General features: G+C 44.5%; 1 protein-coding gene across 1 annotated transcript in view; it reads right to left on the reverse strand.

Annotated features, from left to right (window-relative positions):
• Window positions 1-20277, reverse strand: part of ZNF644 (zinc finger protein 644) — a 74066-nt gene extending 53789 nt beyond the window's left edge. Inside the window, exon 1 of the mRNA XM_048944618.1 lies at window positions 20165-20277. The gene's annotated coding sequence lies outside the window, so the exon portion shown is untranslated. The remainder of the gene's footprint in view (window positions 1-20164) is intronic.
• Between the last annotated feature and the right edge of the window lie 5072 nt (window positions 20278-25349).

Here is a 25349-nt window from a genome sequence, read left to right on the forward strand (position 1 = left end):
AGTTCCTTCTGGTCTTCAAAATGGTCATAAAAAGCTTATGCCAAAGCAGACTCTTTCTTGTTAGCAGCAAAATATGATTAATTGAAACCAATTCAGAAACTGTTTCTTCATATAAACATTTTTGTAGATGACACTGCAGAGAGAGTTGGAGCAGGTCTAAGCTGAAGCATTTTGAATGAAAGAAGACTGCAAATGCCTCCTTGAAACCCTGCAAAATCCCAAATGCCTGGAGGGAAAAACTTTTTAATGATGATTTCTTACATTTATATAGCACCTTTTATTCCCTAGGACCCCAAGCACTTCATTAATTCTATGCAAAACGCTTCACCATAGAAATGTAGCCTCTACATGCATCACTCTGAAAAATTCTTTTTCAATTTACACATTTCTTTCATTACCAAAATACTGTGCTTACCTTGTATATAAAAACCAACACAAAACCAGAGAAAATATTAGACTACATAGGTGTGAGTTGTAGAAAAAAGCAACACACTCAAGTAATGGGTACACTGCTATAATCTCATGCAGTTCCCCTCTCCACTCAGGCTGATTCCATCTTCATACTGCGACCTTTGGTAAAAAAGAAAAAAATTATCATCCATAACACTTCCAAAATTGCAATGATCTTTGATACCAGAATTTCAGACAAAAAATGAGTTTATAGGAAAAGGTGGCATCTTCAATTCACTACAACGAGGTCATAAAGTAGAGAACTTCTTGGAGTATTTCAGATTTAATACTTTGGGTTTTTTAGCTAAGATTATTGTTTTAACAAAGCATCATAACCTCTGCCTACCAAACTGTCTTGTCATCATTCTGAGTCCCTCACAAGCACAAAACAAGGCCCCAGATACATCGTGTGAGAGATCTGTGTGCTATTGCTCACCTTGCTGCACAGCTTTTCTTTTCATCCTACAGAGATCCTTCCAGTTCCTTTCCTTTCTTATAAAAACATGCTACTCATTCCACCAACACAGAAAAGAATTTGGAACTCAATATACTGGTTGTTTCTACAAAGACTAATCAGCATATTTCTACAGATATTTTAGAAGAACTAGTCACTAACAGAAGAATTAATTGGAACAGTTTGATTTACTTCAACACTGTAAAAATTGAAAGAAGAAAAATGATTTAACTTTTTTTTGCTTGAGCTGTTGGTTCATGTCCTGTTGGCTTGTTTCTTCCTTTTGAAATAGTTGTCAACGTTAATTAAAGAGGACTGTCTAGTCTTGTCTTTTTCTGACAGAAAAAAAGAATCTATTCATAACATATCTTTTTCTCCTTCTATAAATCAAGATATTTTAGTCATCCTTGTCAGCATCAATAAAACTTCAAGAATTGTCAATAAAACAGTAGAAGGGCAGTACGAATGTATAGGTAAAGTTACATATTATTGAAGCCTTTCGCTCTCCAGACTGTAATCCCAAGGTAAGGTTAGTCCTGAGGTACAACATTTGGAGACTCTGCCTAGGGAAGCAGCACTACTTGCCACTGTCAATTGCCTTCAGGACTGTCATGCTCTTTTAAGTCTCCCATCTAGGAAAGTATTTCCTAGTACATTAAATAATAAGGACAACTACCGGTGTTTTCCTGTTCCTAGGTTTCCGTCCATAAGCAGCAGCACAGAAACACGTCTGCTGCTCAGACCTCCTTTAGCTGAGCCTACTGCTGCAATTACAAAACAGCTTTTGTCACAAGGGCACCGGCTCTGGGTGCAGCCTCCCACAGCTGCCTCCTGTTTTCAGTCTCACACCAGGAAGGAGTGTTACTGTCATCTGGTCAGAGGAGCAGCAGCTGCTGGGGCAGTGCTGGCTGCCTGGCACACAAGACTCCATGCCTAGCTGTTCCTCAGGTACCACATACTAAATATTATCAGGTAACTAATCCTGGATGGATTGATTATCAGTAGACCAAATTAACCTTGATCTATCTATCTATCTATCTATCTTTATTTATTTATTTATTTATTTTGCATTATTCTTATCCATTTCACATTAAAAAGAAGGAGCTGACATCTCTTTTCTTATGTCTGAGTTACTGAGTTCAATTCTCACCGAATTCAAAGATCATGAGAAGGCAGGGCAGGAAAATACCACTGTATATTATAGCATTGACCTTCTTCAAAACAACAATGTTATTTCCTTGGAGGGTTGCCATTTGTAGCATGTACAGGAAGTATTAATATAAGAAAATATGCTATGAACAAAAAAATAGTAACAAATTTCTTCCTGAGCCTGTTGATGAACTATAATTCAGTGGGATAGGAGAAAAGCTGCAGCAATAAACTGGCCTTCAGCAGATAATGGAAAGGACCTAGATACAATAGAAATAAATTATCACAGTTCTGCTGTGATGATCCAGTTCACATTCAAATGCTAAAATAGCATACAGAGAGAAGATGGAGTAATTTCAAGTTCCTTGTCTCAGGTGTCCCTCTAGTAACCTTAATGTATCCCTGCAGAGGAAAGGGCAGAAGAGAGTGCAGCTCCTACTGCCACTGACCTTGTGCCTGACCTTCACCATGAGCACCCTATGCCAGCAAAGCATTGCTGAGGAGAAGGCAATTGCACTGGGTGGTTGGGCGCCACATTACAGCCTCCCAGCTTAGCATGAGGACTTTGTGACAATGATTCTTTTAGCCAAGCTCCAAATCTGTATTTGTGACTTGTACAGGTCACAGTGAGGGACAGAGGTAGCACAAAGGGGAAAGGCCACTTCCTTCAGCTGATCACCATTTCAACACCGTCACAGGGAGGACAAGCTTTGGTTTGTTATTGGCAGGCAGTACCCACCATTTCTGCACTTCAGAGTCACCTGGCCAGAGAGCAGTGAGGACAAGAGTCCAAGTAAGGACAATTTCACCAGAAACTGCAGCCTCTAAAAGCAAGTGCCATATATTAGAAAATGAACAACAGGATCTCTCAGTTGTCATTGGCATTGCCAGGGTGTCACTACACATCAGCCAGGATTTCATACTGCCTTCTTTTCCACACAGCTTCCTGCCGTCCTGCCCTGCAGCTCCTACACCAGTGATTGTGATTTCTTGCCTTAACTCAGATGGACATACACCCTCTTGTCCTTATGCTTGACTCAATTACATAAATCTTCATCATCATCATCTGTAGAGCTCCAGAGCTTTGTGCATGGGAAGACATAGTAACAATAATATTTAAAGAAGAAAATAAAATAAAAAAATCCTTTATTACTATTAATGTGAAAGTACCAAGGAACTTATTTTGTCTTTAGATAAGATCACAGCAGCAGAAAGTCTGTTTGATATGCCATACCTTCTGTTTGTTTCTTAATTGTAAGGAGTTTGGGTTTGATCAAGACAATTAATTATGAATATAGCCGAGCTTTCTAACATCAGAGATACAGCTTAAAAAGCTACACAAGCTTTTTTTAGTGTATATTGTGCTGTATAGATGAGCATATATCTTCAGGGCATGAAAACAGACATCTTTGTAATTGAATCCTGAAAAGGAGGAAGAAATATATAAAACTGTGATAGTTCTTGTCAGGCTAAGAGTTATCACCCAATTCTGAAAAATTATTTATCAAATTCTGTGGTTGCACAGAATCAGCGTATGGCGTGGTTGGTTTGAGTATCTCATATCTCAGCTTGGTCATTGGAACATAAAGTTTCCTCTTGTAGAATAAAATTAATGTCAAAAATGAAAAGAGCAAGTTAAAACGTAGGGTTCTTACAATGCAAGATTCATCACCCAGCAACTTTTTCTTCCCAGCCTCCCTGCCTCTTTATGCAAACAAAAGAGAAGCACCACCCCATTTCCCAGCTTGGCCACATCTTTGCATTTCGTCTGCCAGAAAGCATCTTCAATGTAATGATCAAAGTTACATTTAAACCTTTGCTTCTCTCTTGTTCATCCAGAATTTCTAGATCACATCCTGCCTGTGTTCTCAGATGAGTTATTTGTTCAACAGTTCCCTTGCCATCATCCCATTCGAGAAATATTATCTTAGGTTTGGGATTTACAGACCCAACTTGTGATATAATGCTACTTTTAGTAGGAAGCTCATAGGAACATAAAATGTCTTATAAGCTCAGTGCAAAGACTTTAATGAGCTTTCAACAAGGCTTAAAGAAGGAGAATTCCAGCACTAATTTTCCTAGTAATAGAAATCTACGTATTTAAAGTAATTGTAAAATAGTTATTTCAGTATTTTGGAATGCAAACTGAGCAGAAGTTTCTCAGCAAAAGAAAGAATGAAGAAATGCAGAGGAACAGTTACGCTCCTTTTACAGCATGTCCCAGTTTCACATCTCTTGGCTCTGGTTCCCAACAATGCGTTCATAGGTCAGTGTGTGGAAATGGGCTCAGGTGAGGCATTGGAAAGGGTATTTTTAGTTAGACCATACAGGCAACTGACAGAGTAAAAATGGGCTATCTGTGAGAGTGGAACTGTTAGCAGAGTAGTTCCACTTTGGGAATTCCAACAAATGCAGCTGTGTATGTACACAATCTCTGCAATCTATCATTATATCTATGTCTCTCTCAAATCCCATTCCAAGCATATTAAAATTCTTCCATAAGAAGTTCCGTATGAATGGTCACTCAAACATACCTTCAGCTTTGAGTTACAATGTTCACATTCTGCTTTAAAACAGGAGAAATGTTTTTATTTACTCTGCTCAAAAGAAAATCCTGATTTTGAACTTCTATAAGAGCCAGTGAGGTAACAGTGGTTTAAAATTTCATGAAGGCATCTTAATCAGCAAGCAACTGAGCCAAATCAGTGTAAGACTGAATACTTCTAAAAGTATGCCATTTATGGGGAAGCAATAACCACGTTTTTGTAACATTTTACCAATTACACAAAGGAGGATGGTGCCATCACATTTGTGATAGTGTATTAGGGAGAACAGCTTCTCACAGTGACTGTTAAAATTGCACATGCTGGGAAAAACTGTCTTATTAGGATTAATTTAAGACAAAGAGTACTCACTAAGCATGAATTTTATACAATCACTTTCATCAGTACTCTTTATTCCATCCTTTATAAAGAAATAAGGACTCAATGAGCGCTCATTTCATTGCTAGACCCTGGCCAGCAGGAGCTGACCCAATTGAACTCCTGGGCTGAGGAAGCCTGCTGGGACAGCAGCAGGGTTGCTTCACAGCAAGCAGCTGCAGAAACACTGTGTATCTCCCAGCTCTTCTCCTCAGCCCAACACTGATGCCAAAGGCAAACACAGGTGTGGGGAAGGGGAAGAGAAGAGGCACGAACTTCCAGGCAGCTTCAGATGAGGAAATGCTGACTGGCTGGGGGAGCCAGGTTTCCTTCTCAAATGCTCACTGGACACACTTGGCTTGCCTGCTAGTTTGGTTTTTGTATGCAGGTGGCATGTGATATGTTTGAGGACATGCCACGTGAGCATACTGACTCTGTTGCTGAGGAGGAATAAAAACAGCAGCACAAAGTACAGATTGAGGCCATGTCCCCATCTATGCCTCACCTTCCCTAGGACAGCCAGCACATCTCTCAGGTCTCTCAGGCCATTTGGGATGGCACACTCAGGCCCTACCTTTTAGAAACAGATTCTAGTGCTGGGAAGGAGTGCTGCTGCTTCTTCGGGTTAACAGAATCAAGAAGACCTCAGCTTGGAGCTGCAGCCTCCCAAACACAGAGGAGCCTGTGAAGTGACCAGAGAGCTTGAAGATGGCAGCATGGGGCCACATGGAGGAACTGGGCTGGAGGCACAGACAACTTGTCACCACATGGCCAGATGGTGCTGGGCAGGGCTGGGCAGGTAGGGCACGTGTACAGGCAGAGCTAAAGCCCAGCGCCAGGCCATATGGTTCTCTTGGACAGGTACAGGGGTGCCCTGAGGACAGGCACTGAGCAGTGAAGGCGATCCAAACATACATGGGCATTAGGGGCAACAGAGTAGGTTTCTGAGGATCAGTGTCCCAGCTGGGACTCTCCCAGGGAGCCCAGAGGGCAGACAGTGGCCAGGTAATAAAACCCTAAGGGTAGCAAAGGAGCAGTTCTGCTGGGCAGGAGGACAGGGCTCGCTGGCCCCCCCAGCACTTGGCAGTCCTCCTGCTCTGAGTCGGGTGAGGACACTGCGCTTGCAGGGTGGCTGATGGAATAAATCCCATTTCCCGGCAGGAGCAGGAAAATTAAATGGCTTGGGGAGTTCCCCACTGCTTATTTGGCAATGTCAGCAATTGTCAGCAATTACCTGTGCACCAAAAAGGAAAAACAACCAAACACAAAATGAAGTACGCTTCAATGTCAACTGCAGTGCCATCCAAACCATGGGATTCTCTTTCTTTCACACAAGTGTCAAAAGTACACCCTCAACACAGTGAGTGAGCAAATCCCAAGTCCCGTGTTTCATTTAGTTTAGAAATTACAATTGTTTCTTTCTTCTTCTTCTTCTTCTTCTTTTTTTTTTTTTAAGCACTTGGATGGGTTTCAGGAGAAACTATGAAAGTAAGAACATCTTGAAAGAGCCTGCAGAAATAATTCCAAATTTCTCCTCACTTTTTTTGTTTTACCTCAGTGGAACTACAGGTGTATGAGGGCTGGCTTGGCCCAAGGTTAATCCTCTTCTGGAGCCCAGGAGATCTGCAGAAGGGTAGCCTGGATCCCTTTCTTTTCTCCCTTAAGGGAATACTATTTTGATTCTCATTTCACTATTTAGAAGCCCTAGAAGTTCCCGCAGCTGCTGGGTCACATAACAACAGACAGACTCTAATTTCTCATGCACGGCACCCAGCATGGTGTATCAGAAAAAAGGCCCCAAACCTGCTCCTGCATTCTAATAAATGCATGTCACTTTGTAGGAGATCAGAATCCTGTCCAAATTCTGCTAAGTCTAACAGAACAACAGTTGCCAAATGACAAAACCTATCAGAAGGAACAGAGTAAAAAGGCACGTCTTTGTTTCAGATCTTCACAGCTTCAGTACTGGCAAGAGAAATGTCAAGGTTTCCAAAATAAAGCCAGTTAACCACCGTAACTGCTATTAAATGTAAACAAGGACATAAAAGTAGAGATGTTGGAAGCCAGGATAAGAACATTTGAAACAGTAGCTGTGTATACAAGGACAAGCAGACAGCATTGCTCGCTCCTGGGGCTGTGCAGCGCTGGGAGCAGCGGCACAGAGCTGCAGGCCTGCACTGTGGGCAGCCTCAGGCTGGGCTGGGCAGCACTGCTGTGGGTCAGCAGGAGGCGTGGGGCTGCAGCGAGGTGCTGCTCGCTCCCTTTCTGTGTCACACAGGGTGCACGCTTTGCAAGGAAGCACTGGCATCCTAACCCAGATAAAATCGCTTGGATAATAATACAAAAATGACAGCTCCATAGATATGAGTTACTCTGTAAAAAATACCAGTATTTTCCTTGCATAGACAGCTGTTAAATAAAGGCACTGCACAGTGCTGATCTTCCACGGAACACTGTAGATGAAGACAGTGTACTCCCATGAATTATGCTATTGGCTACACACAAAAATTATATCCATTTAATTTAATCAGTAAAGAAAGGAATGAAGCACAGCCATCGTGCAGACTAAACTCAGGCAGTAAAATGACACTGCACGCATCTGTCCGAGGCTTACAATTGTAGCAGCCTTGTGTCCTGCAGATACAATGCTGGCATTTTCTCTCTGAGCACAACAGATAACAGTCAAGATTCTGGATGCAAGGAAGAAGAGAAATGAGACAGTGACCCACAACCCGTGGAGTGAAATTGGTCTCAGAGCAGCTAAACGATGCCCAACAGGATTGTCCAGAGCAGAACTGCACTTAACTTCTGCCTGATCGTGGCTGTTAGTGGACCGCCAATGTTTCAGTTAAACTAAAAAAGAAACACGCTCAAATAATTATTTGGCTATTAAACTTCTGTGCTGTTGGACACACATCGCACTCAAAAATAATCCATGTTGACAATCCATTATGGCAGATTTTATGACAATACCTCAATGGTAAAGAGTTCTACAAATCCTAAAGCTGGGTGTAGCCAGAAGTCCGCACACCTGTCATAAGCTGCCAAAACCAAAGAGCTGTCAATGCAAAATGAGCTATAAAAACAGTAACAATCAGGCGTCACTCTCATTAAACACCTAATGATGCCACAGGCACATCAGTGGGGAAATGCTTATGAGAATCACGAGGAATTAGGAGAAAATAAATAAATAAATAGAATGGCTGCCTCTCAAACTGCTTGCCAAGCTGCTTGTGCATTCTGCCACAGGCAGTTTCTTGAACAAGATGGAGGACAGTTAGGGGCTATTAGGTGCTGCTGGTAGTGAAGGCAAACCAAAGAACTGATGGTAGAGATTAGGGGCTGTGATTTGCTTTCAGTTATGTCTCATATCTCAACATTTCATGGTATTTAAATGAAGCTGTTCCATCAGCATTGCTCCCGTCTCTGCACTCATATTCTCCTTTCTGGTATGGATTGTCTTGGGAAAGTTGCCAAGCGGTGACAGAGCAGTGCAGAAAGGAAATCACGCTCGTACGCTGGGGGTGGGGAAGGCTGCAGGTGAACAGACCCAGTGCAGCATGGTACACACAGGCTCTTGTCTCAAAAACTCCGTGTTTAAATGAAACAGGAGCCAGAACACTTTACAAAAAGCACACAGGACTGCTAGAGACCCCAAGCCATCACCTCCGTTTGCACCATGGAGGTGTGAGCACAGGGCTGCTTTAGGAGATTGCAAGAACAAAAAAAAATAATTCCTTTTAAAATGCTGGAAAATCCCTGTGCAGCATTGAAGATCATTCCTGCCAGATGCTGAGCACCTCCTTTATACTTAGGAAGGATCTGAACCTTGTAATTAAAGACAGAGGGAAACGAGGGTGGACCCAGGCTCCTGTAGGAGTACGTGATTACTTACCTGCCAGGACCTGCCCCAAAAGCCAGGCTCTCCCTACATAATTCAGTGACTGCACTGGTTTTTTCTAATAGTCATTGTTTTATTTATTAATAGCCAAGCTCTAAGGTACTTGTTGCCTTTTCATCTGTAGACCTCAAAGTGCTTCACAAAGGAGATCATTATCAACAAAGGAACACAGACATCTACTTTTGGGCTCTGCCACAACAAGACATCTGCAGTAGATTTGCCTATTGAACTTTCTTCAAGCCACATGCCCCACGAACAACCTTCAAACCTCAGATGACTTGAGGGGGCTGTTTTCAACTGAAGGGTATTGCTCACAGGGTATCAGGCAGCCCTGCACAGCACCAGCCTGGCTGAAACAGTCTCATGGAGACACTCAGCCCGATGCTATGGGGCAACCTCGGGGCACCACCACATCAGAGCAGGATCCATCATCTCGAGGATTGCCGTGGGTCACAGCAGCGAGCACGTGCAACTGCTCCATCCCCAAAGACAAGTGTTACTGTCCTCTGGCCATCTTCAATTGCTATAGTAAAAGGACAGGTGAGGAAATGTGCTTAGGTTGATACATTTTTTGGCAGTTTTGCACTACACACAGAGTAGGATTTTTCATCATAATGACCTGCAGCTGAAACAGATGTTTTGCTTTAGTGTTCTAAAAGCACAAAACTTAGCATTAATTTATTCTCTCAAAGTGCAGAAAAAAACATGTTTAATATTGTTACTCACATAACAGAACAATGTGAAAAATGGAAACAGATGTTTCTCATTTAAGCATGAATAAGAAGGAAGCAAAAGAAAAAAGAAAGATGATGGAGTAGTAATGATTAAGAGAAATGTGATGGCTTGCTTAAGTCAGGACCATTTCTTCTGGATCTCCAGTCAGTCCTTAAGCATCGCATTAATGACGTAGTCCCCAATTCAGTGAGCACATGGAAGTGCTCAGCTCCAGCTGGGGAAATATTCTCACATGCCTCATTGATAACACTTTAAAAAACTATACAGCCAAATGAGTGCTTCGTAGTTAGCACTCATTGCTGAGGGTGGAGGTGTTGTTCCTGTGGATACTAAAGCACTGACTTGTCCTATTGCAGACATCTACGTTTGAATTCCATCAGAGAAATTGAATCAAAATGAAAATACATTGTTTCTGGAAACCAGAAGGGCTCTGATTGTACAGCAGCACATGCAGCATGTTGTGTCACCCCAAAGCAGCAAGCTGGGTACCTCTGTGCGCTCCCTGCCAGAAGGCCCAGCTCCTGGGTTGCAGTGCCCAACACAAGCCCCATAGTGCCCGGCCACAGGGCCCCACACTGTACAGGCCTTACCCCACTGTCCCCTGCAGCAGGGAGCACTCTGGGACTTTCCCAGTAGAAGCCTTTGGAAAAGCTGCAGTGACTCAGGTTTCACTGTGGGTAAACATGGCCATTCCCAGTCCACCAAAGAGGAGAAATAGCTAGCTTGCAGAAGTGAAGCTGGGAAAGGGGTGCAATGTGCCCTGATAGCTCTGAATGGTGGGATTTGTGTGCAGCCCACAGAACAGACCTTTCTGACAGGACCGGTATGACTTTCTGTCCTAAAGAGCCAAATCCCTGCTCCAGAGACCCCACCTGGCAGAAGGCAGGGATGAGCAGAGAGGTGCAGAGGCAGCCTGGCCCCTAGCAGCCTTGCAGAAGGGTAGCTACTCCCGATGGTCCCAAAAAGGAGGAATAGCAAAAGAAATGTTCAGATTCCTCATGGATTACAGCACTGTTAAAAAAATCTCCCTTTGTCTCCAGGCTGTACTAATCTATAAGGAGTCATCAGACAGAAATACAAGCAGTATACAATGCCTTCCACAAAGAAATACTTGGAAGGAAAAACCAGAAGCCAAGAATCAAATTCTCTTCTTTGAGTTTGAAGGAAATGTCCCAGTTCTAGAAAACTCTCCTTTCCCACTAACTTTTTAATATTAAAATAATATTTCTGGAATTGACACTGATTTCAGTACAGACGCTGAGAGAAATTTGGCCCTGTGTGCAGCCCACAGACTGTGCATGCAGAATTAATAATCTCGTTAACATTACTATATGCAAATGTTCCCAGAGTGCAAAGAGAGATTTGTATTTCAGATTAATATTTTATGGGAATTTTGTGTGTACACGATAAATGAATAAGTGAAGGGACACAAGGGGACATGCAGAACATGTGCATCACATGCAAAAACTGCATTAATTCTTAAATGTTTGCAATGGGCACAAGATGGTTAAGGAACAACAAGATTTATTATTGTAATTACATAGGAAGAGAGCAAGAGAAGTAAATTAGAGATCAAGGGAGCTGCTTCATGTTACAGTTTCTCCAGCTGCAGAGCTGGCTTGAGGAGTCCTCCAAACCTCCTGCCCCCAGCCCTTCTACCCTGCATGCCTTCCCCTGGTTGCGGATTCCCATCCCTTTAATTCTACCACTCCAACCATTTGCATGTTCGAGCTCTAAACAAGTTGTTAACTACAGCATGGAATCACACCCTTAGTCGACTTGGTCTGCCATTCATTTTCAGCTGCTGTGTAACAAGGGGCAATGCCATATGACATCTCAGCATTGATACAGCACCGCCCATATGAAAAAGGGGCATGGAAGGGAGGACTGAGAATGGGTCTCAGAGGCTGGGGGTTGAGAGGCAGATCACTGCTTCCCCACTGCTTCAGCGCCTGGGTTACCCCCTTGCCCACCTCTCCAGTTGTCCTTATTCCACTGAAGCTTTATTGCTACCCTGAAATGGCACAAAGCTCTCTTGTGCTTTAGCTATAAAAAATGTAATATTGTATTTGTCCAAAAACCTACATGAGTAAAAGAAGATCCCTGAGGGGATATTATTAACTGCCTGCTACTTATCATTGATGGTTATTCTCTGAGACAACTCTCCTGTTTAATCTTTATGCTCTCAACAATAACCCCTCTCTCTTTTTGATCAAGTGTTTAATTTTCTTGAAAGATTTTCTCCGACTTCAGTTATTATTGAAAGGGATTTTAATTTTACCCCAACTCTTTAATGGCTAAATCTTGCATATCCACTATTTCAGATAGGGGTATTTCAGTTATTCTAAGTAAATAGTTCAAGGATTTGGTCTTGATAGGTAGATGGAAAATTTCAAATCAAAACAAAATTGAAATTGCACTTCCTCTTCCACTCCAGAATAGAGGTTCTTAGTCTCCCTGAGTGACCTGTCAGAGCACTGGAATAAGAAATGGAGACTGCCAGACTGCTGCAGAGCATCGTCCTGTGCCAGGGAGCTCCATCAGCGTGAGTGGCAGCCCTGAGTGTGTGAGCAGTTAGCTGGGTATTTCATCTGCAGCTGATCAAAGATAAAAAAGACAAACAAAGGGAAGTGATGATGTAGAATGTATTCTTGCTTTCCTGGTCTCCACAGGCAGTATTACTGCTAAGTTTCCTCTAATTGCTTATAGAACTTTAAAGAATAACGGGAGAGAAAAATAAAGAAGCCAGAAGAGGTTCAGCTGAGAGCGAAGCCCAGAAAGCCTTGCAGCCTGCTTACTTTCCCTTCCCACACACATCCTCGCTGCCACTTTATCTCTGCAGACCAGTGGAAGTTCTGATCATGGGAAAATTAACACTACAATTACACTTAAGAGAGCCTCTCGGCCTGATGCAAGACAGCCCTTAGTTCATCATCCTCACCTTCTCCTACAACAGCCTATCTTCACGGCTGCCCTCTCGACACAGACTCCCTCACAGGATGAAATCAGCGTTGCCAAGAGCTGCACAGGACATGGCTACTCTGTGACTGGGAATTGAGACTCACGTGAAAGCGAGCAGGGCCAAGCACCAGCAGACACAAGGCTACATAGGCCTGAATCTCTACATCAAAGCCTTGATTTTCCCTATCTGTAAAAGCTGCCTTGAGATGCTTCCCTTTTTCTCCAGGTTACCGGGGCTAATAAAATAATGCTTACATAATATCACATTGCCTGAAGACTATTTTTCCTAAATCAACATGTTTTCAAATATTCCACTTGCAGACAAACTAGTCTTCAATACAGGTACAACAGACTAAAATGAGGCCTAATAACATCCAGATCCCAAGATTAATCTAATATTTCAACATCTTTCAGAGTAAGCATCCTTCCTCTGTTGCATTTCTGTTGAGGCAGTTAGCCTCAGCAACCCCGTTTGCTTTCTCAGCATCTGACAGCAGAGCACACAAGCAGTACAGGCAGACGGAACACAGTGAGAGAGAGATGTAATCACCAAAGAAATGGAGCAACAGACTTAATAAGAGCGTGCTCTTCCCAGCAGGTCAGCTACACAGCAGCTGTGCACTTCTGGGCCAGTACCAAGTGTCTGCTACCACCCTGCAAGAGCCTTGTGGCTTTACATTTTATTCCTATTGACTGCAATGTGTAAGTATTTCTAATGGTACTGCTGCTTCTCAGAATGCACTAGCTCAGCTCCAGCATAGGACAAACTTTTTCCAACACAATCTTTCTAATCTCTCAGCTCCAATGAGATGTGTAGAGAATCTTTCAGTGCTGCCCTTCACACTTGCATTCAAGTCCTCCCTGCTTAATGAGCCATGGGCTGTTGCTCTGAAACAGAGGACATTAACAGTTCAGAAAAAATAAACCCCTGCAGATTAATCACCTGGCTTCCTCGTGGGCCCAATTCCAGTCAGCAGACAGTGTGAAAGGAGAATATCCCCATGTACACTGCCTGGCCGGTAAGCGCGTTAGCCGATCGCTATGCCTGGCTTTGACAAGCATGTAGCATATGGGTCCTATTCCATTGTTTATTTCAAATGAATAACAGAGGTCTCCAAATGTCACTACATTCGCAACAACTGACAACTGTGTAACCATTACACATCTCTCTCGCATTCCTCCTTCTCTGCGACCGAAATAATGCATGTTTCATACTTCTTACTTGTAAAGTGGACGTCTTATTGCTTTCTGAACAGCAGTAAACTGCTACGTATCCCTTCTGAGTCCACTACATAATAATTCTCACAAAAATCAGGATCTCATTTCACCTTGAGAGCTACACTTTGCTAGGACCAAGCTAATAATGGCATTCCTGCTTCTAGGTAAACCACTGGTAGCTTTACTGTTACTTAGCCCGTGCACTCCATTCCAAGAGGAGGTACATGAGGGGCAGTGTGGAAAAGAAGTAGGATCAAACATTGGCCAAAAGAATGGTAAACCCTTTGCCAAACTTCAAACATGGCAGAGGCATGACACAGCTTAATCCTCTAGAAACACAGAACAAAACCAGCCAATTGTGCTGTCAGCACAATCTCCTGAATCTCATAGCAAAGCAAGCTCATAAAAGAAAATGGGATATGGCATTAAACGGTTCAACAGACCTGAACTGCTTCAATTTATGTAATGACAATAACTCCCTTTTGCTATAACCCACCTTTTCAGCCCTGCCAGCCACAGCCTTCTATGGTTTGAGGGACTTTTGGAACACAATTCCAGCATCAAACAAAGTAAATATCAGCCTTATCTTCTTGATCATTTCTTACTCACCTCCTATCTATTACTGGGTTAAAGCCCAGTCTCACTGAACTCCTGATTTAGCATATTAGCAGGGAAGGGTGAACTTCCACCCTCATTTCTTTCCTTCACATATGTACTAGCTTGTTTCCCAGGTTTCCATTTTTACAGTCCTTAGAGGCTATGGGAGTGTGATGCTTTGATTGCCTTTACCTTATCTTTCCTACAGGTCATGCAGGTCACTGACATACCTGGAACAAACTGGGACTGTTATTTCAGCTGTCAGTCATGCTTCAGCTGGAAGGCAGCATCCCATCAGCAGGGAGATGGAAGCGCGGCAGAGCAGAGCAGAGGACAGTAGGGTCTTTGATGGCAGCTGTGAGCTTCAGCTCCTGCCTGCTAACAGGTATCCATGGGCACCGCTGCTCCCCTGGCTCTGTTTCCCTTTGATCATGTTGTGTTTCTATTGGAGCATTTCAGTAAACAGGGCCCCTGTGATCACGTACCAGAGGCTAGATCCTCCACAGACTGAAAGTCAAAAAAGTCACAGTGCTTTTCCTGAGCCCTATATTCTAAGCCTCCCTCTGCCACCAAGCAGGGCCCCATCAGGCATGATGCTGAGCAGCACTGGATTTAATGAAGATCAGCGTGAATGAAGCACACGCAGCATCACAGATCCCCTGAAACCAGTCCTTTCCAAAGAACAATCTGGATGTTACAAAACAAGCCACGAATGGAGTTCCCATAAATACAACAGCACTTCAAACCAGGCTTCCTTGTAGACCTTCAGCCCGTGCTAGGATTGCAAGCCCTGGACTTGTGTGCACTAATTCCTCATTTCATAGAGGCAAAAACGCTGCCAGGAGGGATGCAAACGTTCGCTTTATGATGATGCATAGACTCTGCCTGGAGCTTCCCAAAGAAGCCTCTCCTTCCCTTCAGCAGCATACAAACAGCGCACACTACATGCTCTAAATGGGATTCGAGTCACTTCTTTCATCACTACTAAAGCAGGTACTGCTGGAGATAAAAGCCGCTGTCTCAGAAAAGCAGGTATGACATCTGGTACATAGCACCAAAAATAAATCTCTGACTTCCTCTCATACCTGCCAAACCTGCTCCAAGGAAATAAACCTGGGAAATGTTATAAATGCACACTGCTCTCTGATTTCAAAGGAAGAGCTGACCTATTTTTCAGTTTGCCCATTTTAAGCATTTCCTATGACAAAATCGGTTTGCTGAAACAACGGGTTATGTTTATAGTAACCAAAACGGTAAAAGAAAACTGCATGCATGACAAAGCCAAGCGGCCTGGTGTTTGCACAGGAGGTAATTCACGCTAATACTGCTATTTATAGTGCAGCAGCACCTCGGGGACCAGGGGCGCCCAGCACAGCTACCTGGTAGGCACTATGCAAACATGAAATCTGATGGTCTCTCCCCTGCTGTGCACTCATACCTGGGATTTATGGAGCCCAGTTGTGTAAGTGGCCGTATAATGTGGGAGTGGTCCTCTGCTGAATTATTTTCTCTGCTCGTATTTGTGTAATAAGTATTTCCTACATTCATTCAACAGTCAGCCTAGCTTATAACATGGGAGATCTGGGTATTGGTGAAGGTGACCTACTTAAATCAGAAACAATTAAAGACCCGCTTCCCTGCTTCCTATTTACAAGCTTAACTAAGAAACCACACACAAAGAGATCACACTGAAGAAGCTGGGAAATGTTTCCCAGTGCTACAATTCTGGTCATACAGGAGGGTCTGCTGGGGGGATCAAAGAAGGAAGTACATGCGATTCTTTATTAGCAATGTAAATAGGACACATTTGGAGGCTGTCACCACCCCGATCGCTCATCTGCTTTTATTAGTCCTCATTCTTTATTCTTATTGTCTTTGGTTTTCTGCTCTTGTCGTTAAAGTTAGTTATGTTATATGCATCTGTTTAGCATATTCTATATGAAAATGCAAATGGAGATGAAAACAGTAAAATAAATATATGCAGCTCCCACATCACATATGTATTTGCTGTGGCACGTCAAATACAAAAGAATTGTTTATCATTTCTGAAGTCTGCTTCTTCATTATGTGCATTACTTTTTTTACCAGCAGATGGCAGCTTTCCATTATTTTAAATAGGTTCTGTTATTATCAGAGATTTGAAAGCAGCTTGCAAAAAGCCTTGACTCACTTCAAAATTAATTTTTACTTCAATTTCCTTTTGCACCACCCCCTCTAGAAAAAGCAAGGGCTACACTGTTTGCTTCAGTTTACAATGCTGCTGCTGACTGAGGCTGACGGTTACCTCTGAGTTACCTGACCGCGAGTTCCAGCAGCGCTGTCAGCTGTTGTCCAGACTCAAACACTGCCTGCTGCCACCTGCTCTCTGATTCCCAGCCTGCACGGAGGGACTGCATGCAGCATTACTAACAGCAGCAGCAGGAGGTACATGGGGCTGTACAGAGGGGCCAGAGGTTTATTTTCCTCGGTGTCACATGGACACTGAATTTAGAAAACAAAGAGTTAACATCCACTGTCCTGGCAGCACCAGGCTCCCTCCTGCACTGCTGCTCAAGAAGGCTCGAGGGCACAAGACATCTGTGCCAGGAGACACGGCCTGCAGGGTGCTTCCAGAAACCTGCTGAGGCCAAGAGCGGCCCTTACCCAGTCAGAGGTGCAGCTACAGGGCGATTCTGGCAGCCCTAGCACAGCAAGGAGAGTGATTACTTTATCCAGTGAAAGCTTCTAGCTGGGAGCACAAACGAAAGGGACAACTTTGTTGGTCCAACACGGCTTTAATAAGTGGGCACAGACAGACCTTGGGCATTGCCTAACGCACACAGCACTTGTAGCAGTGTCATGCCTGCCCTAAAATAGCAGGCCCTAATGCACCAGGAGTCACACTCCCATCAGCACTGTGCTGAGACCCTCAGTCTGCGTCAGCCCACCCTCCCCTTGTCACCCCAACAACTGCCTCCGCCATGTCCCTGTGGCCCTCGGGCAGCCTGATGGGGCTGGACCTGGCCACCACCCACCACAGCACGCTGCGCTCCTTTGGGCTGCGCAAGCCACAGGAATTTTGGCTAGATCGAAGCAATTACACGAACCCTGGCTTCTTGCAAGAGCAGCACAAAAATGGCAGCAGCAAGCAGAATTCCCCTCGCCTTACACGCGGGCAGCCAGCTTGGCCTTGCACAGCATGAGGGTATTTCAGGCACACACCCATTTCTGCCAGCTCTTCAGCCACCAAGCATAGCAGCGGGTTGAAGCAGGCTGCACAGAAAAGGGGGTGGGAAGGAGGAGAGGGCTGCCCTCGTGGGCCCACAGGCTGGGACCTGACGGGCTTTGTAGCCTTTTATTCATCCGTTTTTTTCATTCTGCTTACACGGCAAACTGCCCCTTCCCTAAGGTTGTACGGGCCCTCTCACATCCTGCAACTTCTGAATTTCTGTGTTCCTTGCATTCTCAAACTAGAGAGGCAAACAGGTTACAATCCAGAGATCATTTTCCACCTGTTTAATACCTGAACAAAGCTAAGGTTCCTAAACAGTGTGCACAGATAAACACCAGTCTCTAAGCTATCTTGGGAACACAGCATTTTCCTTCGCAAGCAGAGCCACAGAACCTCTTATTAACGGTTTGCAGACAGTGAGAAATTCACCAGGGTACTAAATTAGGAGAAGATGAAAACAACAGAGCAGGCAGATGCACTATACAAATGGGCAAAGACAGATGAAAAACATGGGGAGGAGGAAGAACATCATTAGGGAAAATCAGGAATCCTGTTATGCTGTGAGAAACAACATGTACATGATGTCAGGTGCAGGTAGGCCAGGGGAAGGGGTTGACTACATTCTCTTTAATGCCACAGATTTCCAAAGAGGTGGGACACTCCACATGGGTAACCACCACGGGTCCTCATGCTCAGGACTGCGTTTGTAGAGTGTAATTCCAACAGTCTTTTCTAGGAATAAAGAGGAAATGGATGTGTTTATGAATATCATAATAATCTCCAGCCTTTGGTAGATCCTGAAACAATCACACAAGGCAGAAAATAGGCATCAGTCTCTTCCTATTGTGTGCCACTGCACAGAGAAAGCAGGTGTCCAAGTGAACGTGACTCTGTCCTCTCAACTTTTGTTTCCATTTGGAAAGTACTTTAAATAATAGTCACAGTAGACTTAATATCGGTTATTACTCTGATTATTGCATTCCTAAGATAATAGATTTCAGAATTGTATTTTCCAGTTGAGGATTAAAGAGTTACATCTAGGCTTTCCACCTTCTTTAATAAAGAAAGATTCAACCTAGTCTCAAAAGTGGAACATTAATATAGAGGAGATTTGCTGTCATCTTAGTAAGGGTTAGCAGTAATCATTTAGCATTCCCATTACTTTGCCACCTAAGTCTCAATCTGCTCATGTTGAGAAGCAAACTGGCATTCTTAATACACGTCACCTGCATCATACAGATGCTCAGGGATGTGTCCCACAGCCGGACCCCAGCTTTTCCGCTCTACCTGGCAGAATGAAGGCAGCTTTGTGCCTCGGGGCAGGAGCAGGGCAGCTTTTCACACCTGTGCTGCACAGGTGCTCCAGACCCACACAGCCTGCTGCCCTCAGGGGAGGTGGCTGCAAACAGGACAGAACATGGCTGCTTCTCTGGGCGGGCAATATGCAAACAGCATCTACAAGATGCATTTGGCACTGCAGCGCATAGCCAGCACTGGAAAGCTTTAGAGTGCCAGGCAAGCAGAGGTCCTTTCAACTGTCAGATAGTGCACGTCAGCAAGCAATCATTGCCTTCATATTGCAGGCACAGAGTCCCAGCTCCTGCTAACAGCTCATGTCCCCAGAAACAGGGGTTGGGGGATGGAGGAACAGAAGCAACAAACTTCTTAGGTGCAGAGCTGAGCCCTCTCAGCCTCACTCTCCAGAGCTGAGCTAGCTCCTGGCCCTGCTGCTGTTGAAGGAAACAGAGGGGAAATCCCACATACTGGTGAGATGCCATAGCTACACCCCATAGATTTTGGCTGAGATATAGTATTACTTCATCTCAAAGATGCCTTGGCTAAAACAGGAGATCTAATGCCACACAATACAGGACGGAGACTCTTCATTTCCCCAGAATCTGCCCCTGAGCACTCACAGCTGGTTCACAGGCCTAGGCACTGTGTCACATTAAAAGTTAAATCAGCATCAGGACTCAGACTCTGACTCTCTGCCACTCACTCTCTCACCGTGCTGCACTAGGAGGAAGGAAGACAGGCAATCCAAGCCCATAAGCTCAGCTATGAGCTTCCTCTTTGCCCTCTTTCTTTCTCCAGCTCTATCCCAAAAACAGAACAGCAACCAGGTGACGTATTTGCTGTCAGTACCTTCTGTTTTTCTAAATTCCTATCAGAGCACAGAGAAGCCATGAGGCACCAGAGCCACAGATTTCACTTGCAGCAAATTTCCCACCTCCCTCATGATTTACCATTCCAAACTCTTTGCCACTTGAGTTACAGAAAAAAAGAACAGACGAAGACTGAACAAAACTTGCTGTTTTGCCCAGGAAATTGAAAAAAATACCTAATTAGAAATTATACATATAGACTATGTTCTTGCCCCAAAGTATCACTACAGTGTCACGCAGAGACAAGAAGGGTTGAGAAGTCAGAATGGAGAAACATGGCCATGTACCAGGTAGGGAACAGAAGCAGATCAGAGCCTCACAGCACTTGGCTCTACCAGGTGCTGGCGTGCAGGACAGGGACAGAACAGCCCACGGACAGAAGAGCTTCAGGACATTAAATACCTGGTGGCTGCAGCAACGAAGACAGGTTTGTCTTCATCTGCTCCTGAGCAGGGCTGTGGGCTCCTTCCCGGTGCAGGCGGACGTGGGTTGCGTCACGTGCAGCCGTGTCCCTGGAGTCCAGCTTCCTGCAGCATGCTCTGCAGAGGGCAGCAGCTCAAGCAGCTCGGGAACTGAAGCCAGCGAAAACAACTCAGCCTCTCATGTCACATGTCTCACTGCATGTCCTTGCACAAGATCTCTGCCTTCACCAGTTGATTTTGGGTAAATTAGAGTCCCACAAATGAGCATCCCCAGCCTAGCACCACAAAAATGGAACTTTCAAATAAGTGGATGCTTGAAAAGATTTGCACTATGATGTGTTTAGCAAAGCTAGGAATTAAATGTATGGCTAAAATTCAGGATATGATTGTATGTGATGGAAGCCAGGCCGCAGCAGCAGCCAACCTATGATTAAAGTCGGGAATAAAACAAGGTCTGGACACCTACAAAGTGGAGAATACCCTTGAATGAAGCAAACACCTCAAACAAAAAGAACCACTAGAGCCCTTTCACCTTCTGACAACAGGTAAACTGAAGGCTAAGGGTGCTTTAGTGGCAAGTTTTCCCTGACTAACAACTTGCAGTTTTAGATGAGCACATAGCAGGCCCTTGGACAAACTGCATGCTGCTATGTGCTCTGCAATTCTGCTTGGCTGGGGTGCGCGGCAAATGACAGGCAAATTCTCCAGCCAAGACTCACCTACTGTGGAACACATGAGGGAGCAAGAATATACTCACTAGGTCTGCGTGTCCCATAATATAAAAGTGTGGCAACAATTACTAACAAAAGAAATTGCAGCACGTACTGAATTTCATGCACGGCTTGTTTACTGAAGGTACGGATCCATACCCTGGAGTGAATTCTGCTCAACGAAACTCCAAGTTTAAGTAAACGCAAATAGCCTCCACTAGAAATGTGAAAAATAAACAAAATATAATTTAATTTAATTTGAGCACCCAAGCAAGTCATTTGCAAGTCTGTTTAATGTTTAGGAAGAAAAAGCCTTAGTTCAGTCTCTACAAATGGTTTTACTTACTTCTGTTACTTTCCATCTCTTGAGAATAATCTACTCCTAATAAGGACAATTGCTTAGATTTATTACCCCACAGAGGCCTTGTTAAAGATCTAACAAAAATCCCATTTAAATGAAAGGACAATAGAATCTTTAAAGTCAGTGTAGAGTTTAATTAAAACCTGAAACAGAATCCATGTCTTTATGCATAAGAAAAGCAAAAACAGATTTCAAAGCTGTTAAACTACATGTAATTGGCATAAACTACCCATTGAGCCAAAGTTAAAAAAAAATAATGTAGGCTATCGTACGGAAATTGGAGTCCATTAATAAATAACAAACCTGATACATGTGCATAGGGGTGCATTTCTGCATGCGTTTTTTAATTTGTCTAATTTGCTAGGCATATCTTAGAGCAAACATGAGACGCGCGAGCTGTTAAGTTGAACAAATTCAAGTGGGACAAAAAGGGGCTGACTGAAATCAATGCATTAACATGCACCAGTATTTAAAAACGTTTCATAACGTTCCCAAAGAGAGCATGTAAACGGCAGCAGTCTCAGTGCAAAACTGCTGTGATCTGTGTTCCCATGTAGTCGTTACCCACACATGGGAGCATACAGCTCCTACAGTCATTTTTCATGCATGAATTCTTTAAAACTCCCAAATCACTGACAGAAATACACAGCAGGGCCTCCCTTTTGAAAGTTAACGCCTTACGAACTCTTGGAGGGGAGGTGAAGGCAGATAGCAGCCCATGCATTGGCACCGCTCTGGGACGCTCTGCCTGCAGCCCTGCTGGCTGGCCCAGCAAGGCCAGAGCAAAGGCCTGCAGCTCCACTGCTGCCAGCACACAGCCTGCATATGCAGCAAAGGAAGGTGAGCCCAACAGCTGCTTCGGGCACGCTGCTTCCTTTTCAACATGCAATACATTTGCAGGAAAAAAAGAACAAATCCCTTACTTCTGCATTAAATGCAAGGCACTTTTCCTTCTCTGCCTTTGCACACACCGAGGGACGCCCGGCTGGCAGGCAGACCTGGGCTGAATGCTGCTGCAGACACTGGTAGAAGCAGCAGCAAGATGATGGCTGCACCCTGTGCGCTGGCTCGGTTCACACCAGGTGGGTGTGAATGACGAAGCCGACCAGCTACTGGCTAGGCTTTTCCCCATTTAAAGTAACAGCTCTTTCCAGTCCTACACCACAAGGCCAGTCTTTGCTTCTACACTGCATTTTTGCACAAGCGTGAGCTGGCCGCACACCTGACTGAGCCACAGCGGCTGAAGGGATCGGCAGGGCCAACAGCCGCCGGCAGTCACCGACTCCCAGCCATTCCTCATGGAATTCTGTGGCCGAGCTCCTCGGACCGCACCGTCCTCCACAGCCGGGGCTCTCCCCGTCACCCACCCAGAGCCGCCGCAGGGAAGATGGCGGCACCACCGACCCGCCCGCCCGTCTCCAAGGTGACGGCCGCGAGAGCGGCGCTCGAAGAAACGGCCGAGCGGCCTGCACCGGGTCCGAGCCCGCCTCTCCGCCTCGCTCGCAGCCCGGTACGGCCGCCTGGCCCCCGCGAGGCGGCGCCTCGGTCCCGGGAGAGCTGTGAGGGCGGCGGGAAGGTGGCGGCGGCTCCTGGCACCCGTCTGCGTGCAGAGAGGGAGCGCAGCGCCGCCTTAATAAAAATAAAATAATAATAAAAAAAAAAATTAAAAGCTGGCTGCTTTCCTTGTACAGTTTTTCCAACGCAGATGGGGCATTCCTCAATGTGCCTCAGGCCGGAGATCGTTAGCGTAATTAAGAAAGGGAAAAGCCCGATGTGAGGCCGATGTAAGAGCCGTATTAAAACACTTAGCGTGCAGTGCATGCTGGGGGTTGTATTCCTCAATGACCTTTGTAAAGAAATATGTTCCGAATGTCCCATCGCAGTTTGAGGGCAGGCACAGCTGCTTTCGGACATTAGCCAGCGCTTGAAATGATGTTACCAGTTCCACTTGGCTCATTTCCCTTTGCATCGGCATTGCAACTGGAAATGTAAATGTAATGCTACTCTTTGTTCAGCTCTTTCACTGGAGACACACGGCCAGCAGTCTCAAGGCCACATGTAAAGCTGTGAAGATGGGACAGAGCCCTGGTGAATCCCAACACACCTGCAGCTGTCCGTGAGGCTACCAGGACTGCTAAGATACAATGAAAATGTACACTTGAAAAGACATTTACTAATGCTAGCGACAGTTCTATTTAAGTTTAGGGTGTAGAATCTCTATTTTCTTAGTGTATTTCACCTGCCCTTGACACCCTATACATGAAAAAAGGCTATTTATTATTTTACAATTCAAGTATGGGTGAATTATAATCTTGAAAGATGATTTTTCAGTCTGCTTTGTTTTCTGCACACCTGCAATTTATCCCAGTAACAGCATTGCTGAGAGGTAGGAGATGTGGTTCCCAGGCAGAATACCCACTCACTCACTGAAACTCATTACACAGGACAGCCCACAGAACTGCATTGGCACCACAGCTGGTGTCGCACAGGGCACAAGCAGAGCATGCTTTAACATGATATTCTCCATGAGTCCTGTCATTATTGGTCATGTTCCACTTTCCCCACGATCACATTTCAGTCATACTGACTTCCAGAACGGCTGGCCAGTCAGCACAACCCAGTCTAGCAATAAGAATGCCTTCCTACTCACAACCACAGCATTCATCCACAGGAAAGGCAAAATGCTGATAGTGAGATGGAGGAATGCCCCAAACGCGTCACCACAAGCCTCTGTACTTCACAAAAGCAATAAGTGGTTCTTAAAGCCGTGCCTCTGAAGGACACCTGATTTTTTTTTTCCTTTTTAAAAAATCATTATTTTCTCTTGTTAGTTAGGAGATGAACTGCATTAAGCCCTAGGCCAGATGTCCCTTTCCAAAATGCAAGTTATGGGACTGCCTTTATCTCAAAAAGCTTTCTATGAGAATCTTCCTTAGCCATTCTACCTTGCACATCTCTTTCAGGGGAGCAGACTATGACCTGTTTGCACTTCAAGTTGTTCTGAGGTGGCTGACACTTTTCAGGAGGCTGGTCTGTGTGCTCGCCTTTATCCAGGGCCCCAGGACTCTCCTTGCAAGCCTGCATCAGGATGTTTCCATGTCTGACAGCAGCCTTACCTCTGATTGCAGCCACAAGTTTTGCAGTGAACACTTATGCACTGTCAGCACCTGACACTGTATCAGCCTAGCACTCAGAAGGTATGAAGGATATGAAAGAATACAGATTCTATGCATCCTCCCAGCCCCAAAAAAGAAAGTTTCTCACAAGGTTTGGAGTACGCAAAAGGTGTGGCCTGCAGTTAAGGTGGGGCCACCATACCCCAAGGCACAGTGAAATATTTCAGTGCTAACAACTGAAAACTTGAAAGTGGAGGATACATTTTAAAATCAATCCGAGAGTGACAAATAACCCAAAAAAGAACATACAGCTACTTTGAAAAGCATTAATGCAGAATATATCTTAGTCAACAGCACAAGTCAGCGTTACTCATAAGCTCTTCTGATCCTTAGGTTTGGTCTTCCAGAAGAAAAGCACATTAAAAACGTGGCAGACATATTGTGTTTGAGTACACTCCTCTAGAGCTTGTACATACCTGAGTGAGCATGAGACTCAAGTCCCTGGCCTGGCCCCTCCCACAACAGGTTCAGAGGACCACCAGCCAGTGTCCTCTGTAAGGTTAAACCCAAAAAACAAAACCAGGAGAGACAAGGTCAAGTAATACTTAGCTCTTGTTGAGTTGAGTCATAACCCTGAATTATCAACTGTCCTTAGGTGCAAGCTTCGCTTTCTGATGAGCATATCCACAGGATCCAGATTTACATAAGAGTAGGAGTTATTAGAACCACAGGATAGAAATATTAGTTCTAAATCAAATCTGATCTGTTAGACGGCTAGATAAAATTTAAAAAGCTTGAAAATGAATGTCCACAGCGGGCTACTATAGAATAAATCTATCTTTCCATTCCTTCTTCCAATCTGATCATCTCCAAGTGATTTACAGAGCACCTCAGCCACTGCTCAGCCTGCTCTAGGGAACTGCCCAACCTCCTGTCACTTCTAGAGCTTGGCTCTAACCTGCAAACAAAGTCCCAGCT

The sequence above is a fragment of the Lagopus muta genome, chromosome 5, assembly GCF_023343835.1.
Source record: "Lagopus muta isolate bLagMut1 chromosome 5, bLagMut1 primary, whole genome shotgun sequence".
NCBI lineage: Eukaryota > Metazoa > Chordata > Aves > Galliformes > Phasianidae > Lagopus > Lagopus muta.